Source organism: Grammomys surdaster, unplaced genomic scaffold (assembly GCF_004785775.1).
Source record: "Grammomys surdaster isolate TR1022 unplaced genomic scaffold, NIH_TR_1.0 126546, whole genome shotgun sequence".
NCBI classification, from domain to species: Eukaryota; Metazoa; Chordata; class Mammalia; order Rodentia; family Muridae; genus Grammomys; species Grammomys surdaster.
The window spans coordinates 13,330,950-13,340,509 of NW_021621338.1; the positions used below are offsets into that span (position 1 = coordinate 13,330,950).

A 9,560-nucleotide genomic window follows, 5' to 3' on the forward strand; every position below is an offset into this window, starting at 1 on the left:
AGAACCAAATTTACACAGTATCTTCCCACAAATCCAGCACTTCAAAGGATAATTGATGGAAAACTCCAACACAAGGAGGGAAACTACAACCTAGAAAAAGCAAAAAAGTAATCTTTCAACAAACCCCAAAAGAAGATAGCCACATAAACATAGTTTCACCTCTAATAACAAAAATTACAGGAAGCAACAATCATTTTTCCTTAATATCTCTTAACATCAATGGAGTTAATTCCCCAATAAAAAGACATAGACTAACAGACTGGATACCTAAGCAGGACTCAAGAATTTTGCTGCACACAGGAAACTCATTTCAGTGACAAAGACAAACATTACCTCAGAGTGAAAGAATGGAGAACAATTTTCCAAGCAAATGATCCGAAGAAACAAGCTGGAGTAGCCATTCTAATATCAAATAAAATCAACTTTCACCCAAAAGTAATCAAAGAAGATAACGAAGGACACTTCATTCTTACCAAAAGAAAAATCTATCAAGGTGAACTCTCAATTCCCAACATCTATGCTCCAGATGCAAGGGTACCTACATACATAAAAGAAACTTTACTAAAGCTAAAAGCACACACTGCACCTCACACAATAATGGTGGGAGATTTCAACACCCCACCCTCCGCAATGGACAGATCATGGAAACAGAAACTGAACAGAGACACAAGGAAATTAACAGAAGTTATGAACCAAATGGATTTTTAAAAAATAGTTTATTTATTTTGTCTCAAATCGTAGTTCATTCACACAGGGGTTATAAACACAGAAAGGCAGGATGTGGGGAAGGGGATGACACTGGAGTGTGGGTGTTCAGGGGGAATACAGATATCTTTCAGAACAGGGTATCAGCTGGGTGAAGGTTCAGGGGACAGGTCACTATGACTCTGCCTATGATTCACTTGTCCTTATCTAAGTTGGTATTTTCTGCCAAGGCTACCTATTTACAAGGTCTATGACTACTCAGGCTTGTAAATTTCCACAAAAGCTGCTTTGCAATAGCTTATAGCCATCTGTTTCAATGTTTTTTTGTTTTTGTTTTTGTTTTTTTACAGAGACCCAAGACTTGGTGTTAGTATACATGTATGACAGGCCTATTGCTGACTTTAGGCCTATGGCTGATTTTAGGCCTTCAGTGTGTAAACAGGGCTGCCCCTGACATCTCCTCCCTTCTCTAAGTATAGAAGGGCTGTGGCGATTCTAATCTTTCGAAGGCAGGGATAGAGGCCTGACCTCCAGTAATTGAAGGGGACCTTGTAATGGCTCCAGTCCCCCTGTTGTTGTCCAGTGAGGCATGAGGGCCATACCCATCCCGATGTCTTTTTCCTGGAGAGGGGATATTTTTGACATGAACCCCTATGCAGTCAGACTTGTCCCTCAGGGAACCCAGATAGATATTTTTAAGTTTTATTTATATTCCCTTGCAGTGCTTAGCCTCGCAGCCTAAGCAAGAATTCAGATCGTCAGTTAGAGGGTTCTGGGTGGCCCCTCTCTGCTTGAACCAAATGGATTTAACAGATATCTATAGAACATTTCATCCTAAAACAAAAGAATATACCTTTTTCTCAGCACCTCATGGTCCCTTCTCCAAAATAGACCATATAATTGGTAACAAAACAGGCCTCAACAGATACAAAAAGATTGAAATAATCCCTTGTATCCTATCAGATCACCACGGACTTAGGCTCATCTTCAATAAAAACAAAAACAATGGAAAGCCCACATACATGTGGAAACTGAACAACGCTCTACACAGTGATGACTTGGTCAAGGAAGAAATAAAAAAAAGAAATTAAAAATTTTTTAGAATTTAATGGAAATGAGGACACATCATTACCAAAACTTGTAGGACTCCATGAAGGCAGTGCTAAGAGGAAAATTTATAGCTCTAAGTGACTACAAAAAGAAACTGGAGAGAGTATACACTAACAACTTGACAGAACACCTGAAATCTCCAAAGAGGAGTAGACAGCAGGAAATAATCAAACTTAGGGCTGAAATCAATTTTTTTTTGTTTTATGGAAGTATTTAAAAATAAAATGCTATCATCATAGTAAAGACAGAAAGATTCTAAATGTGATAAAAGTTCCTTTTTAAAGGGTACTGGGGGGGGGGGAAGGGGAAAGTTGGGCAAAGTCGGTCCAGACAGAAGGCAGATCGCCTCAGTGAGAGAACTGCCTGCGGTCTGCTGGTTTCTTACTGATGTGTTTAAAGATCTTGGACTTCTCCACTTTCTTTGTTCTCTGGTAGCCGAATCCCCCACCACCGACTCTCTTTTTAAGCTTGCCATCATGGCTGCTCACATTCAGATCAACAAAAGGAGGGACCTTAAAATCAAAAGACAGAGCAACCTGAGATAAATTTAAGTTGTTCACATTGAAGATCTGCTTGAGAGAGTGGGAGTCATATGCTCGTATGTAGAATTTGTATGCTTCCTGGGCATCTTGTGGGGAAAGTAGTTCTTTTCTATCAGCTTTTCCAGCTGAGACTGGATATCAGAAACTTTAGACCAGGAAAAGTCAAACTGATTCAATGGAACCTTGGACTGTTTCAAGTAACGAAGGAAACCCAACTCTTCAGGGCACAGGATGAACAGGGCGTGCCCTCTTCCATTTTTTTTTTTTTGTAATTATGTTGCTTTATTAAGTTTTCATCACAAATTCTTTATAAAAATTCCATATTCCTAAAATGTCATGTAATAAATAACAGGAATTTCTATGCATAAAACACATGGAAATCTGTGCTCCCCCTTCTTAAAGCAACTCGAGAAGATTCTAACTTCTGAACCATAAATGCCAACATTGTATATCTTCTCTGAGAATTTTAGGAGTGCAGGCAATCCCTGCTTTTCAGGAGCAAGAAAAAAACCCTCTCTCATGGCTTCTGAATGGACACCACCTGCTTCAAGTACCTGTCGAAGCAGGCTCTGGAAACTGGCATGCGTCGAGGCCTCCTCACCAGGCTTGCCAACTCCTAGGCCAAAGGTGCCACTGGCAGCTTCAAACTAGTTCCCAACCCCAAGAAAAAGAAATTCTGTGCCCAGAAAGCCCGCAGGGGAGCTGCAGGTGCCGAGGAGTCAGGCCCCAAGAAATCTGGATTGCTGAAGAAAGACCAAGTCGGCAAGGCCAAGATGGAGAAGGCAGCTCTGAAACCGGGGCAGAAGAGGAAGGCTTATCCCTGCTCATCAGTCACACTGGAGTCACACCCAAGAAAGCCAAGGTAAAACCAAGAGAAGTCAGAAAGCCCCCCCCCCCCCAAAACGAGGCAAAGCAACCGGGGACCCTCTCAGTGCCAGCAGAGGCCAGAAGGTCAAACACAGTGCCAGCAGGCAAGGAGCAGACGCCCACGGGAAAACCAAAGATGTGTGTGAGAAATCAAAGCCCTTGGCCAGCAAGGTCCAGAATAGTGTTGCTTCCCTCGCCAATAGGAAGATGGCAGCCATGGCCCACACTGAAACAGTTGTTCAGGGAGCTAAGACAGTACAGAAGACGAAAGCGCCCACTCCTTCCCAGGACATGGGACACAAAACAAAACCCACACCTAGGGTCAGGAAGACAAAGACTCCCGAGAACCCCAAAAGACCTGAGTTAGCCCCCCCCAAGACTTCATCCAAGGCTCCCAGCAAGAAGGCCGAGGCTAATAGCTAGGGCCAGGGTTGAAGAGATGGTGACTCTGAAGCTTTTATTCTCTAACAAACCGTCATAATGTTTAATCATAATTTATTTATCAATAAAGACTTCTCTTTGTATTCACAAAAAAAAGGAGCAGGTTCTTCGAGAAAATCAATAGGATAGATAAACCCTTAGCCAGACTAACCAGAGGGCACAGAGCCAGTACGTATCCATATTAATAAAATCAGAACTGAAAAGGGTGACATAACAACAGAAATCGAGGAAATTCAAAAAATCATCAGATCCTACTTCAAAAGTCTATACTCAACAAAACTGGAAAATCTGGATGAAATGGGCAATTTTCTAGACAGATACCAGGTAACAAAGTTAAATCAGGAGTAGATAAACCATCTAAACAGTCCCAGAATCCCTAAGGAAATAGCAGCAGTCATTAAAAGTCTCCCCACCAAAAATAAATCCCAGGACCAGATGGTTTTAGTGCAAAATTCTATCAGACCTTCAAGGAAGACCTACTATCAATTCTCGTCAAACTATTCTACAAAATAGAAACAGAAGGAACACTACCCAATTCGTTTTATGAAGCCACAATTACACTAATACCTAAACCACACAAAGACAGAAGAAAGAAAACTTCAGACCAATCTCCCTTATGAATATCAATGCAAAAATACTCAATAAAATTCTAGCAAACCGAATCCAAAAACACATCAACACAATCATCTATCATGATCAAGTAGGCTTTATCCCAGGAATGCAGGGATGGTTCAATATTTGGAAATCTATCAATGTAATCCACTACATAAACAAACTCAAAGGAAAAAAAAAACATGAACATCTCACTAGATGCTGAGAAAGCATTTGACAAAATTTAACATCCCTTCATGGTAAAAGTCTTGGGACGATCAGGAATTCAAGGCCCATACCTAAACAGCAAAAGCAATATACAGCAAGCCAGTAACCAACATCAAACTAAATGGAGAGAAACTTGAAGCAATCCCACTAAAATCAGGGACTAGACAAGGCTGCACACTCTCCCCCTACCTATTCAATATAGTACTAGAAGTACTGGCCTGAGCAATTAGACAACAAAAGGAAGTCAAAGGGATACAAATAGGAAAGGAAGAAATCAAAATTTCACTATTTGCGGATGATATGATAGTATACTTAAGTGACTCTAAAAATTCCACCAGAGAACTCCTAAACCTGATAAACAAGTTCAACAAAGTCCCTGAATATAAAATCAGCTAAAACAAATCAGTAGCCTTCCTCTATTCAAAGGATAAACAGACTGAGAAAGAAATTAGGGAAATGACACCATTCACAATAGTCACAAATAATATAAAATACCTTGGTGTGAATCTAACCAAGTAAGTGAAAGATCTGTATGACAAGAACTTCAAGTCCCTGAAGATCAAAGAAGATCTCAGAAGATGGAAAGATCTCCCATGCTCATGGATTGGCAGGATTAATATAGTAAAAATGGCCATCTTGCCAAAAGTATTCTATAGATTCAATGCAATCTCCATCAAAATTCCAAACCAATTCTTTATAGAGATAGAAAGAACAATTTACAAGTTCATTTGGAGTAACAAAAAACCCAGGATAGTGAGAACTATTCTCAATGATAAAAGAACTTCTGGGGGAATCACCATCCCTGACCTCAAACTGTACTACAGAGCAATAGTGGTAAAAACTGCATGGTACTGGTACAGAGACAGGGAGGAAGATCAATGGAATAGAATTGAAGACCCAGAAATGAACCCACACACCTGTGGTCACTTGATCTTTGACAAAGGAGCTAAAGCCAGTGGAAAAAGGACAGTATTTTCAACAAATGGTGCTGGTTCAATTGAAGGTCAGCATGTAGAAGAATGCAAATCGATCCATTCTTATCTCCTTGTACAAAGCTCAAGTCCAAGTGAATAAAGGATTTTCACATAAAACCATACACACTGAAAGTAATAGAAGAGAAAGTCATGGAGACTTTTGAATACCTGGGCACAGGAGAAAAGTTCCTAAACAGAACACCAATGGCTTATGCTCTAAGATCAAGAATTGACAAATGGGACCTCATAAAATTGCAAAGCTTCTCTGTAAGGCAAAGGACACTGTCAATAGGACAAAATGGCAACCAACAGATTGGGAAATGATCTTCAACAATCTCACATCCAATAGAGGGCTAATATCCAATATATACAATGAACTCAAGAAATAACACTCCAGACAACCAAATAACCCTATTAAAAATGGGGTATAGAGCTAAACAAAGAGTTCTCGACTGAGGAAACTGAAATGGCTGAGAAGCACCTAAAGAAATGTTCAATATCCTTAGTCATCAGGGAAATGCAAATCAAAACAACCCTGAGATTTCACCTCACATCAGTTAGAATGCCTAAGATCAAAAACTCAGGTGATAGCAGATGCTGGTGAGGAGGTGGAGAAAGAGGAATATTCTTCCTTTGTTGGTGGGATTGCAAGCTAGTACAAGCACTCTGGAAATCAGTATGGCAATTCTTCAGAAAAGTGGACATAGCATTACCTAAGGACCCAGCTATACCACTCCTGGGCATATACCCAGAAGATGCTCCAACATATAACAAGCACATATGCTCCACTATGTTCATAGCAGCCTTATTTATAATAGCCAGAAGATGGAAAAAACCCAGATGTCCCTCAACAGAGGAATGGGTACAGAAAATGTGGTACATTTACACAATGGAGTACTACTCAGCTATTAAAAACAATGAATTCATGAAATTCTTAGGCGAATGGATGGAACTGGAAAATATCCTGAGTGAGGTAACTCAATCAAAAAAGAACACACATGGTATGTACTCACTGATAAGTGGATCTTAGCCCAAAAGCTGGCAATACCCTTGATGCAACTCATAGACCACATGAGGCTCATGAAGAAGGAAGACCAAAGTGTGGGTGCTATGGTCCTTCTTAGAAGGAGTAACAAAATACTCGTGGGAGCAAATGTGGAGATAAAGCATGGGACAAAAACTGAAGGACGGGTCGTCTGGAGACTGTTCCACCTGGGTATCTATCTTGTGCAGTCACCAAAGGTAGACACTGATGTGGAAGTCAGGAAGTGCATGCTGACAGGAGCCTGACATAGCTGTCTCCTTAGAGATCTGCCAGAGCCTGACGTATTCAGAGGCGAATGCTCCCAGCTAACCATTGAACTGATCAAGGGGTTCCCAATGGGGGAATGAGAGAGAGGACTGAAGGAGCTGAAAGTATTTGCAGATTCATGGGGAGAACAACAATACCAACCAACCAGAGCTCCCAGGGTCTAAACCACCAGCTTGGAAGCACATAGGGAGGGAACCCATGGCTCCAGCTGTATCTGTAGGGGAGGAGGTCCTTGTAGGGCATAGGTGGGAGAGGAGATCTTTGATCCCATGAAGGCTGGATGTCTAGTGTGGGGGAATTCCTGGGTGGGAAGGTGGGAATGGGTGGATCGATGGGGGCACGTCGTCATAGAAGCAGGAGGAGGGGGGATGGGATAGGGGGTTCTTGGTTGGAGGGGAATGGTGAAAGGGGATCATATCTGAAATGTAAATAAAATATCCAATAAAAAAATTTAAAAAAGGGAGTGAAGGTCAGTGAAGATGTGAGACCAAGAAGTGTTGCAAAACTAGCTTTGCAATCAAGCCAAGCCCAGCCTCCATCACTGTTCTTTGAGTCCTAGCTATACTTCCTCCAAATACCATGTGTCCTTCATGGGTCCTGCTCTTGCCTCAGCACATGTCTTGCCTCAACATGTGAGTCTGTCTAAGCAAAATTCCACGTGAATCTGTATTAGCTGACATTCTCTGCCAATCGGCCCAAGCTTGCAGAAGTGGTAAGAAGCCATCAGAACACTATCAGAAGATTTTTTTTTTAATTTCTCTCTATGGAGTCAGAAAAAACAGGTCAGCTATGTATTGTAAGGTGAACCAATATATGTATGTCCTTAGAGAAAAATCCTTCATCTCGAGTCTTTTCATGTGCTTGCCTTAGCAAAACGTCTTTTCATCTATATATGCTTCAGCTAAATATTCCTTCACGTGTCTGCTTTAGCAAAACATCCTTTCATTTGTGTCCAGTTCAGGAAAACACTCCTTTGTATGTTTCCACCAGCAAAACACCATCTGACACAACTGACTTTCCAAAGAAACCAGAAGTTTCCACTTTAGGCAAAATCTGGTAGAAAGCAGAGAGTAGAATAAAAAAAGATGAACAATGTTGAAATGGACTCCCAGTAAATTATATTAAATAGTTGAACTAAGTTTGAGGTCAGCGACAGTGATGAGTCAGCACCAAGGAAAAGCAGATCAAGGATGGCACTCTTGCAGAATGTGGAAAGAAAAAGCTAAACTGATAAAAATGCTGAGGAGGAAGACACAATAAACAAAGCAGAATAAGGATTCAGCAAATGGATAATAATTTGTGTTCACAAGAGGAATCCTTTGACAAAGGAATAAATGGAAATAGATTAAACAAGTTAATAAGCCAGGAGGCCTACTGAGAAATTCCATAATGTGTGCAGATGAAATAAATGAATAACATTATTTTGCTGAATGAAGGAGGAAAACATCTTAGGCAAGCATTAAGCCGAGGGGCAAAGATGACACTCCCAAGGGTATAAAAATGAGGTGGTCAGGACTGGACCTACAGTATAACTGTCCAGAGATGGAGCTGGGTGCTTAAGAATGTGGATGAGTTGCAGGTGACTCCTGTACGGCTAGAGCTGGTAAAACAAGACGTCCAGCAAACCTACTGCATGCTTCTGTTAGAATGTAGGAGTGTGAGATTGGAATGACGGGCGACTGCCTTCATTTCAGTCGGAGCCACACAGAGGCTTACTTTGCCTGGAAGGGCACAGTAGTGGGAGAGTACTATTAAGAGACACAAACAAGGTATGAGGACGATGTGGGACCTCAAGAGGCCATTCATGAACATCTTAATCCAAGGGAATGCTTTAGGCACTAGCAGAGGATAATATAGAAGCCAGGGCTGCCGTGAGCCTGGCTTAGGAAGCTCACATCCCTTGCCATCATGGTAACATGGCTGCCACAGAATGATGGGAGAGTGACTAGGCTGTCCAACTGTCTGACCACCCAGTGATGTGTTTAACATGTTTTAACAGACGTTAGTGCAGTTATCTCTACATTTCTAGGCAGTGATTTTTATATATTTTGTTAATTACTTGAGAAGTTCACACATGGTTATTTTTGTAACTTGATCAGACTCATTACCTGCTACTAATGTTCCTAACTCCTAGATCTATTCCAACCTCCAGACCCCTCCAAAGTTCATGTTTTCTTTGAAAACAATTAGAAAACCCAGGCCTTCTGCTTTGTGCTGCCCATGTTCTCATGTGCGTGGGGCCACCTGCTGGTGTGTGGCTGACCTACTAGGGATGATAACCTTAAAGAAAGTTGGCTCCTCCAGCCCAAAACAGCCATCAACTGTCAAGAGCTCTGCAGCAGGGGTGGATAGTCTGGACCTTTGCCTGGCCTGATCTCTGCAGCAGCTCTGAGTCCATGAGGGCATGCCAAGGACCCTGCCCGGCCTTAGGAGAAGGGGCTGAGGTGGGACTCAACATTGGAAGGGCTCAGGACTGATGATCTCTTGTAACTGTCTCTACCTGTGCTGGAAGCTATTAGCTGATGGCTTCTGGAGACCTAACACTCTCTTGCTTGTTCTGTGACTGAAAACCATTGACTTCTTTTATTTTTTTTAAACTCTCTGTTTTTTTCTCTATCTCTCTGTGCTTTATTTTTACCTTATAAATCTCTGTGCTTTATTAAATGCTGTATCTTATTTTATAACTCTATTATTGTTATATGCTTTGTTAGGCATGGAAAACTTAACTCTTTATTAGTATTCTGTGCTTCACTAAGCGCTGGGGAAACTTTTTATTACTTTTCTGTGCTA

General features: G+C 41.3%; 1 pseudogene; it reads left to right on the top strand.

Annotated features, from left to right (window-relative positions):
- Positions 1-2,887: 2,887 nt before the first annotated feature.
- Positions 2,888-3,647, top strand: LOC114614938 (annotated as a pseudogene).
- Positions 3,648-9,560: the final 5,913 nt, after the last annotated feature.